Source organism: Ananas comosus, linkage group 21 (assembly GCF_001540865.1).
Source record: "Ananas comosus cultivar F153 linkage group 21, ASM154086v1, whole genome shotgun sequence".
In the NCBI taxonomy this organism is placed as follows: Eukaryota; Viridiplantae; Streptophyta; class Magnoliopsida; order Poales; family Bromeliaceae; genus Ananas; species Ananas comosus.
In genome coordinates this window covers 5649553-5660529 of record NC_033641.1, presented here as the reverse complement: position 1 = coordinate 5660529, position 10977 = coordinate 5649553, and the positions used below count along the sequence as shown (strand labels likewise).

Sequence of the window (10977 nt, the reverse complement as noted above, 5' to 3'; positions counted from 1 at the left end):
TACTTATGGAGTATTTTCTTGAGAGCGACAAAAGAAAAATCAAGGAGGATTTTCGGAAGCTAAGGCAAGGAAGTCGCAGGGTGCGGGAGTATGAACGGGAGTTCACGCACCTCGTCAATTGCGTGCCGAGCTTTGTTCATGGTGATAGGGACCGAGCGGAGGTTTTCGAGCGCGGGTTGCGACCCGAAATATTCAAGGTTATTCACGCATTCCGCTTAAAGACCTACGAGGAAGTGTTAGATCGCGCGCTTTGGGTGGAGCGCGGCAATGCCATTGCGCGAGATGAGTGCGAGGCATTTGAGAAAGATAAGGAAAAGGACAAGTCCAAGAAGCGGGCAGCTGGTGGATCTGCGGGGCAATCGAGTTCTAAGCGACCCCCGCGGCAACAACGATGGCAGTGGTGGGGAGGCAGGAGTCAGACTCAGAGCCAGACTACCTACCTGTGTGTGATATGTGGCGGAGACCACCGAGTTACTACTTGCCCTCAGCGGGAGGGGCGGTGTTTCCGATGCCGCCAACTGGGACACATAGGACGAGAGTGCCCGGGCGGCACATCCCCAGCTCCGTCATCAGCTTCAGTTCAGTATACTTAGCGACAGCTGGCGGGACTGCCACCCGCTACGTCTGCTGGACGATCGTCGGCTTCGTCAGCCGGAGGCTTCTCGAGCACCTAGTGGGCGGGTATTTGCCACTCAGGTGGAGAAGCCGCCGATTACCGTTCCCGACGATGTCGTGGCAGGTATTATCCTTGTCAGAGGCACTAGAGCTAGAGCCATATTTGACACAGGTGCATCTTAATCATTCATAACAGCATCATTTGCACTTGCTCATGACATAGAGGTCACGCATAATGAGGAGTATTGGACGGTGACAGCACCTAGACTTACGTTTCATGTGCATGGCGAGTGTTTGGACTGCCCAGTGCAGATAGGCGATTGGATCATGCCGATCGACCTATTAGTGTTAAAGCATCTGTGGGGCTTTGACGCAATCTTGGGTACCAATTGGCTTTCCAAGTATTACACGGTCATCGATTGCGAAAGGAAGGTGATCACTTTTCGTGAGCCTAACCAAGAGGAGATGGTTTATAAGGCATGCAATGGAGCACGCTTCACGGCGACTATATCGTCGGTGAGGGCTAGAAAGATGATAAAGGGTGGTTGCAAGGCTTATTTGGCGACCATTGTGGACCTTCAAAAAGAGTACCCGGAGTTGGAAAAGATTCGGGTGGTATGCGAGTACCCGGATGTATTTCCGGCGGAGTTACCGGGATTGCCACCGGACCGGAAAGTCGAGTTTGTTATTGACTTGATTCCCGGGGCGGCGCCAGTTTCGAAGGCTCCGTATAGAATGGCACCGGTAGAGCTAAATGAGCTAAAAGCTCAGTTGCAAGACTTGCTCGATAAAGGCTTCGTGCGGCCGAGCGTGTCTCCGTGGAGAGCTCCGGTGTTATTTGTAAAGAAGAAGGACGGCACACTTCGACTCTGCGTTGATTATCGCGAGTTGAACAAGGTGACTATCAAGAACAGGTACCCGTTGCCGAGGATTGATGATCTGTTCGATCAGTTGCAGGGGTCAAGGGTATATTCTAAGATTGATCTGCAGTCGGGGTATCATCAGTTGAAGATACGGCCTAAAGACGTGCATAAAACGGCGTACCGTACGCGGTATGGCCATTATGAGTTTACAGTCATGCCATTCGGGCTCACTAATGCTCCGGCAGCATTTATGGACCTAATGAATAGAGTCTTCCATCCGCTATTAGACCGGTGCGTCGTGGTATTCATTGACGACGTATTGGTATATTCTCGGACCGAAGAAGAACACGAAGAGCATTTAAGGCTCGTGTTGGAGATACTCTGGAAGGAAAAGCGTTATTCAAAACTGAAGAAATTTGAGTTTTGGCTTTCGGAGGTTACTTTCTTGGGTCACGTTATATCCAGGGATGGCATCTCGGCAGACCCAAAGAAAGTTGAGGCGATTAAAGATTGGCCTCGCCCGACAAGTGTGGCGGAAATTCGTAGCTTCCTTGGACTTGCGGGCTACTACCGGCGGTTCGTGAAGGGGTTTGCTAAGATTATAACTCCACTAACACGCCTTACGCTCAAAGGGGTGAAGAATGTTTGGAGCCCCGAGTGTGAGCGGAGCTTTGAGGAGCTAAAGAATAGATTGACATCTACTCCGGTGCTTGCCTTGCCGACACCGGGAGAGAGTTATGTCATATACAGTGATGCTTCATACATTGGTCTCGGGTGTGTCTTAATGCAAAACGGCTGAGTCATAACTTATGCTTCGCGCCAATTGAAGAGCTATGAGAAGAACTACCCGATGCATGATCTCGAATTAGCGGCGGTTATCTTCGCGCTAAAACTATGGAGGCATTACTTGTATGGTGAATGTTGTGAGATCTATACTGACCATAAGAGTCTCAAATACTTGTTCACCCAGAAGGAGTTAAATCTGCGACAGACGCGGTGGTTAGAGTTGCTCAAAGATTATGATTTCACGATTCTCTACCACCCCGGAAAAGCAAACATCGTGGCCGATGCTCTAAGTAGAAAATCGGCGAAAAATTTGGCGACGGAAGTTACACCTCAACCGGCTCTGCAAAAAGTGATGCAGCGGTTTGGTCTAGAAGTTGTGGCGCCGGGAGTGCCGGCAACACTTGCCACACTGATCGTGCAACCAACCTTGTTGGAGAAGATAAAAGGATTGCAAGCTTCCGATGAATTTCTCCAAAAGATGCGGAGCAAGGTAGAAAGCAGTAGTGCCAACGATTTTGGCATTGGAACCGATAGTGCACTTCGATATCGGGAAAATTGGTGCGTACCCAAGAATGATGACCTTCGGAGGGCATTATCCAAGAAGCGCATCAATCCTCCTATAGTATCGAGATCTGAAATTATATTATTGGTGGCCGAGCATGAAGAAAGATATAGGAGAGTTCGTGGTGCAGTGTCTCACGTGCCAACAAGTCAAGGCGGAACATTGATTTTCGGCGGGAAAATTGCAAAGGCTACCTATACCCGTGTGGAAATGAAAAATATCGCAATGGATTTCGTGACGGGTTTGCCTAGATCACAAGGTGGACATAATGCGATTTGGGTAGTTGTGGACCGGTTGACAAAATCGGCACACTTTTTGCCGATCCACACTACTTGGTCGGGAGACAAGCTAGCACAAGTCTATCTCGACGAGGTGGTGAGAGTTCACGGGGTTCCGGTATCCATTGTATCGGATCGGGACCCTAGGTTCACATCTCATTTTTGAAAGAGCTTGCAGGATGCAATGGGCACACGGCTCGACTTTAGTACAGCATTTCATCCTCAAAGTGATGGTCAATCGGAGAGAACTATTCAAATACTTGAGGACATGCTTCGAGCGTGTGTACTCGATTATAAGGGCGGATGGCACAATCATTTGCCGATGGCGGAATTCGCATACAACAATAGCTATCAAGAAAGTATTGCGGTGGCGCCATTCGAGGCACTTTATGGAAGGAAGTGTCGCTCGCCTATACATTGGAGCGAGGTGGGCGAGAAAGTTGTTCTTGGCCCGGATGTGGTGTGGGAGGCAGAGGAAAAAATTCGCCTTGCCCGACAAAGATTAGCGACGGCGCAATCAAGGCACAAAAGTTATGCCGACAAGTGGCGGAGGGATATTAAGTTCGCGGTTGGCGACCGTGTATTCTTAAAAGTATCACCGATGTGAGGAGTTAACCGGTTCGGTGTTCGCGGGAAGCTAAGTCTCCGCTATATCGGACCCTTCGAGATTTTGGAACGAGTCGGCGCGGTGGCATACAAGTTAGCATTACCACCAAGGCTTGTGGGGGTGCACGACGTGTTTCATGTATCCAATCTCCGCAAGTATGTCCATGATCCGGAGCATATTCTCTCGTATATACCGATAGAGCTTCAAGAGGATATGACTTACGAGGAGTTCTTGGCTTACATCGTGGATCGGGAAATGAGAAAACTACGGAACCGCGATATCCCGTATGTTAAAATTCATTGGAGCGAACACGGCGATCGGGAAGAAACGTGGGAGCTTGAGGACGCGATGAAGGAGCGTTATCCCCATCTCTTCGAGGAACTGGATTGAGGTATGCACCTCAATCTCTAAATAATTAGTTTCGCGGACGAAACTAAATTTAAGGGGTGGAGAATGTAACATACTAAAACTTCGGTAATCAAATTCGAACCTTGGTCAAATTGACCAAAGTGCGAGGTTAGTACACTTCGGAAAGGCCGAAGGCGTCAAATAATGCAAAAATGCATTACTGAAAATCTTTGAGAGCTTTGAAAATTAAAATATGCAAAACTGCAGGTTTTGTGCTCTCGGGGACCGGTCCCTGGTGGGAGAGACCGGTCCCCGAACGTGTAGGCAGCGAGATGGCCAAAACATCGGCTAAGTCCTGGAAAACCAGCTCTCGGGAACCGGTCTCTGCGAGGAGAGACCGGTCCCCAGAGACCGGTTCCATTGAGGGAGACCGGTTGCATCGCGCGCAGCCTGCGCAGACCGCGGGAGAAGCTTTCGTGGACCGGTCCCTAGTTGGGGAGACCGGTCCCTCACTGCGAAAAATGCCCAGTCTGGGCAGTGCACAAGGGAAATAGTGGGAGGACCTTGTTGTAATTGTTACAACACCTTATATACTCAACCCTTCTCCCTTTCCTCAGCCATTTTTCACCTTCCTCTCATTTCCTCTTCTCTCTCTCTCTAGAACTCACCTAGGGCTTGAAGGAGAAGAAGAAGAAGAAGAACTTGGAGAAGAGGGAGTTTAGGGTTTTGGTGGTCCAAGGAGCTCACCTACAAGAAGGAGCTTGGTGGAACTTGGGCAAAGGTGAGGTTTTGGTTCATAAGAGTCTAGGGTTTGGATTTTAACCCAAACTTGTAGGGTTTTGAGTTTATTTCTAGCTTTAGAACCCTTGTTGAGCTAAGAAACCATGAAATCCATGGTTTTCTTGTAGAGCTCTCATGGTGGATCACTAGGGCTCAAAGTAGATGCCCTAAGGTTGGTCCAAGAGGCTTGGAAACTTTATTAGAATGCTTCTTAGATGATTCTAAGCTATCTTTTGCTTAGGGAAGAGATCAATCTAGGAGCTATTGCTATAGGGCATTGTTAGGGCTCAAATTTGGGGCTTTTGCCCTAGGATTTTTCGAGGGCGAATTGACCTCGTAGAAACCTAATTGGGGGTGTCCTCGACGCGTTGGACAACTCCGTTCGACGTTACGAAAATGTTTAAGTATGGTTCATGTACAAAGGGCCTAATATGGCACTATTTTGGTTATAGGACGCGGAATCGATTTTCGTAAAGTTCGGGAGTCGTCATATTCTACACCTACACGACCATGCGAGGTGGGGGTGCATTCCGGGATCGTTGGATTCCCTTTTATGTCTATGTCACTTTTATTTGAGCATACTGTATGTAGTCGTTCATACATATTAGGGTTCCTTACATGTGAACTTTGGTGTAACTTTATTTATATGCTTATAATGTAGTTGGACATAAAGAATGATAGAACCGTAATGGACATGTATGCTAGAACCCTAGAGATGTATGAATAGGAGACTTGGACATTGATCTTAGTAAACAAAGGTGACATTGACTATAGAGACAAAATTGGCTTTGAGATAGTGATTGTTAAACATAGTTTAACCAAGAGTGGCATGAACAAATACGTAGAAAACCTTTTATGATAGTGGCATTGTGACTAGTGGCTATAAGTTCCCGAGTTGGAAATTGGATCAATACTCACGATAAGTCTTGGCTTGAGGGCGGTAGCTCCTCCTCAAGCGGTGCGCTCCGGAGTAGGTCACCACGGGGATAGTGGCCCCGAAGGACGGTCTCTTGAGTGGAAGTGCTTGAAGCCTCCTCGATCAAAAGGGATTTTGGGTTGTGAGTCATTGGGGTTAACAAAGTTAACCAATAAGATTGGGTAAAAAGCCAAAAAAAAGTATCGAACAAGCATGCATGCATATTTATTGCTTTCATATCTATATCCGCTGACATCTTTCTTGCAGGCATAGTATTAGCATTAGTTTGGCTACTATTTTCTTTCCGTTGAAATGCTTATGTCTGAAATAGACCTAGTGGGTAAGTCGGTGTAGCACACTGGACCTTTGCAAATTGCGATGTTCGAATATTTGATATGTACTCTGAACTTTTTCATACTTGGTGGAAGGCCGTAGATGGTATTCCGGCATAAAAGTTCGATCTCTAGAGTTTTGACTTTGTCCTGAGAGTTTTCACTCTCGGGGACCGGTCCTTGATAGGAGAGACCGGTCCCCTCAGAACAATGCTGCGGCAGGGCTTGAGGCAACCAGTCCCTGGCTGGAAGAGATCGGTTTCCGAACGCGTATTTTGCGAGAATGGTCTGAGAGATCGGTCCCTGGCGGGGAGAGACCGGTTCCCGAACGTTGGTTTTGCGGGACGAACTGAGAGACCGGTCCCAGGTGTCGGGGAGACCGGTCCCTCAGCGCGAAAACTGCCCAGACCGGGCAGTGCACAGAGTGGATTTTTAAGGGACCTAAGTGGATTTTGTTACATTTGAAGGCTTATAGAGCCTCTCCCCTCCCTCTCATCCTCATTTTCTTTCCCTCACACTCTCCCTACACTTTTAGAGAGAGAAGAAGAAGGAGGAGAAGACGAAGAGTTGGAGGAGAGCTAGATTTTGAGGCTTTGGATCATCTTCTTCCCCTCATCCCTCACCCTTGGTGGCTTGGAGCTTGCGGTTGGAGCCTTGTGGAGGATCAAACTCCAACCCTACTTGGTTTAGAGCTTGGATTGGAGCTTCTCTTGAGTTGGTAGCTTGTATTTTTTATTTAATACAAGTTTTTCTAGATTTTACCTTATGAAACCCTAGATTTTGGGACTTAGGGTTTATTTTGGGAATTTTTGATTTGAGGGTTTTGAAACCTAATTGATGGGTTTAGAACCTTTATTTAGGTTGGATTTGAAGAACTCTAACTCCTATTTGGAGTTTGAGAGAGGATTTCTTCATCTAGGTGAGTTTTTCTTCACCTTAGCTTATGTTGCTTATTGATTGAGCTTAGGGTTGACCGTAAGATTTGCTTGACCCTTGTTCCTACATCTTTAGGGTGCTAGGAGACTAGTCGACACCTTCGTCGGAGCTTACGAAGGGTTTCGGTATCAACGGTGGGTTTGGCTTCATGAACATGGGGCAAAATGGCCCCTATGTTTCCTATACTTGTCGTAAAGTATTTTTGAATGCAAATCCATGCTAAATATGAATTATGTAAATTTTAGATCACTTAAAATGCATGCATTATGAATGATGAAAATTTCACTCTATATAGTAGAGCTTTATGGATATGCTGCATGTATGAGAAAAGTAATCGCATTACCGAGTGAAAAACTTGTCTTCTATGTTTAAAATGACTCATATTATGCATTCGAGAACCTAATTATCATGCTTGGACTCGTTGAACAAAAGTGTCATAAAGGGGCACTTGAAACTAGTGAACTATAAAAATGCAACATAGAGACATAGTGATAGGCCATTGGACATCGACTATATTCCATGTTAGAGACATGATGACATAGTGATAGGCCTTTGTGATATTTGATATATTCCATGTTCATAGACATGAGGACTTGAGACTTGAGACAGACTTATACGCATGCTTGCCATTGTGCTCATTCACACATGCTTGCGAAGGTCGCTCCCTACAAGCCGGCGCTCCGGAGTTAGCCATCGCGATACATATTCGCCGTGTGGGATTGGGCGTCGAAGTGGATTGCCGTGGGAAAGGCTCATTCCTAGGGTGGGGATGTTGACTACCACGGGGCCATTAGGCACGGTAAAGCCAGACAGCCTTTGGGTGGGTCTTAAGCCAGACAGCCTTCGGGTGGGTCTTATCAGAGTTGAACTTTAAACAGTTAAAGTGACAAGTGGACATTGACTAGAATAGTTGTAATGCACTGGATCTCAGCAAATCGCAAGATTCGAGTGTTTGATCTGTGTGTGGAGCCTTTCCACAGTTTTTGGAGGGTCGTTGATAGTGTCCCGACCCCTGGCACGCATCCCGAGGATGTTGGAGTGGGACTTGGCACCAAAATTCCAAAATTGGAATTTTTGGACAGCTCTCGGGTAGCCCGCAGCAGGGCTTGTACCGGAACAAGACTGGCCTTGTACCGGTACAAGGGTTGATGGTTGTACCGGTACAGCCATCGGGCTTGTACCGGTACAGAGCCGCAGACCGCGCGACCCGAGCCTCGGGTTTGCAATTTCGTCGGCCTTGTACCGGTACAAGAGCCCGTGTACCGGTACAAGGAGGCAGATTTCGTGCAGTTTGAACTGCAGGGGGTTTTTCGCGATTGTAGCCTATCTATAACAGCACCCACGCCCCTTAGGGCTTCTTTTGTGCTGGGACCTGAGGAGGAGAAGGTGAGAGGAGCTCTCTCTCCCTTTCTTTGCATTTTTACCCCTTTGCTTGGTTTTTATTTGGGTTTTCTCTTCTCTTTTTGCATCTTGGTGGCTTCTCCACCATTGTTGATGGCTTAGAGCTTGGAGAGGAGCTTGTGGCTGAGGAGATCTCCCACCCCACTTGGATTGGAGCTAAGTTTGGAGCTTCTTGAGAGGTTAGAGACTTGATTTCTCCCTTTGATCCTTGATTTGAGGTTTTTGTGAGATTAAACCCTAGAATTGGAATATTAGGGTTTATATTGGGCATTTTGGATCTAGGGCTTTTGAAGCTAGATTGTTTGGATTAGAGGCTTCCATTAGGTTGGATTGGATGAGCCCTAGCTTCATTTTGGAGCTTTAGAGGAGATTTTTGCACTAGAGGTGAGTTTTCCTCACCTATGATTGATTAGCTTAATGTTTGAGCTAGGTTTTGTTTGTTTGGCCCGTATGACACATGTTCTTGTACCTCTAGGATACTAGGAGACTAGAGGACACCCTCGTTGGAGCGCACGAGGAGTTTCGTTGCCATCGGTGGGTTTGGCTTCCTTGAAAATTGGAGGAAATTCCTCCTAAGTGGTTAAATGCTTTCATGCTCCTTAAATTCATGTTTAGTAGCATTTATGAGAGTTTTGAATGCTTAGAACTCATTTGTTGTGCATCAAGAAAATTTACTCTATATAGTAGAGAGAGAGAGACAATGTGCTTTGTTAATATGCATGCGACAAATATTCTATGAGATGATAGGAAATCAAGTTTCATGCTTCGGTTTGACTAGAATTGTAAGTTCTTGAACTTAGTATCCATGTTGGGACAAAATGAGCCATAGTGTCATAAAGAGGCACTTGGACTAGAGAATTATTAAACTGCAACATAGAGACTTGAGAATAGGCCACATTGACATCAACTATATTCCATATTTGAGATATGATGAAATAGTGACTTGGCCACGAGGACATTTACTATATATACCATGTTATTGGACATGAGGACTTGATACTTGCGACTGATCGTTTGACTACTTGCCATTGTGCTCATTCGCACATGCTTGTGAGGGTCGCTCCCTACAAGCCGGCACTCCGGAGATGGCCATCGCGATACATATTCGCCGTGCGGGATTGGGCGCCGAAGTGGATTGCCGTGGGCCAGGCTCATTCCTAGGGTGGGGATGATGACTACCACGGGGCCATTAGGCTCGGCACCGGCCAGACAGCCTACGGGTGGGTCTCAGGGCCATAGACAGCCTTCGGGTGGGTCTCTTCAGATTGGACTTTATATATCCGTTACGACATGTGGATAGATGATGACTTAGAGTATTATTTGGACATTGACTAGAATAGTAAACAACGGAACTTTACTATTTCGCATTGTGAACATTATGATAGTTGGAGACTTTTACTTCATGCATAGTTGCTTCATACTTATGCTAATTATGCTAAGTAGAGATATCATGTTGTAGTAAGTTACATTTTTACTTACCTTTCGCTTTTCTACTTTTATAGTCACTGACATCTTTTGTAGCTTTGGGCCTTGTGGTGCATTCACTGAAGTCAGTAATTGCCCACTGGGAACTATTTTTAATAGTTCTCACGCCCCTGTTTTATGGTTTACTTTTCAGAGCCTTCGGCACCGGCGGAGGCACGGGATCGCGGCAAGGGGATCGCTTAGCTAGCTAGCGAGGAGCGGTACTTTGCCTAGGTGGTTTACTCTTTCTTTTTGTAGTTGAGAGAGAGTGAGAGATTTTGTATCCATGTATAGAGACCACCTATGTACCTACTTATAGCTCTTGTATTTGGGATTTCCTATTGTTCTTACTCTATGTTTTATTTAGTGGATTTACTGTTTTATCCTTATCTCTTGTGGTAGCATTTAGACATTTATTATGCTCTGATACTTCTAGATGTCTTTTATTATTGCTGTTATTATTGTTGTTTTTAGACGCCTTATATGTTGTAGACATATGGCGGGTCTGGGCACGCGCCGGGCGGGCTCCCGCTGGGTCCCGGGGCGTGACAATAGTGAACAATGACATTATTGCTATTCACATTGTGGACATTGGGGTAGTTGCATACTCATGCATTTACATATTGGTTACTCTCATGTACATACCTCTGGTAGTTGCTTTATTACTTATGCAAATCATGCTAAGTAGTGATGTCATGGTTGAGCAGTATTTATCTTTACTTACCCGTTGTATTTATCGCTTTTGCTTATGCTTATACACTGACCCCCTTTTTGTAGCTTTTGGGCCTAGTGGCGCACTTCACTTAAGTCAGTAATTACCCACTGGAAACTATTATTTAATAGTTCTCACGCCCCTGTTTCTATGTTTCCTTTTCAGAGCCTTCGGCACCGGCGGAGGCACGGGATCGCGGCAAGGGTGTCGCGTAGCTAGCTCGGAAAGAGTCCGTTTTGCTATAGGTGGTTACTCCTTCTTTGTTGTGTTAGAGAGAGGGAGAGATTTTGCACCATGTATAGAGAGACCACCTTGTATTCAGATTAGTACTTGTTATGGGACTCTGTTTGTATTATCTTGAGTTTTACTTAGTGGAT

The 10977-nt window shown here is 46.2% G+C and overlaps 1 long non-coding RNA gene across 1 annotated transcript; it reads left to right on the top strand.

The window, feature by feature from the left end:
- Positions 8370 to 10083, top strand: LOC109726805. The gene is made up of 3 exons (XR_002220617.1): positions 8370 to 8409; positions 8527 to 8603; positions 10043 to 10083. It is a non-coding gene; the product is annotated as an uncharacterized LOC109726805 (long non-coding RNA).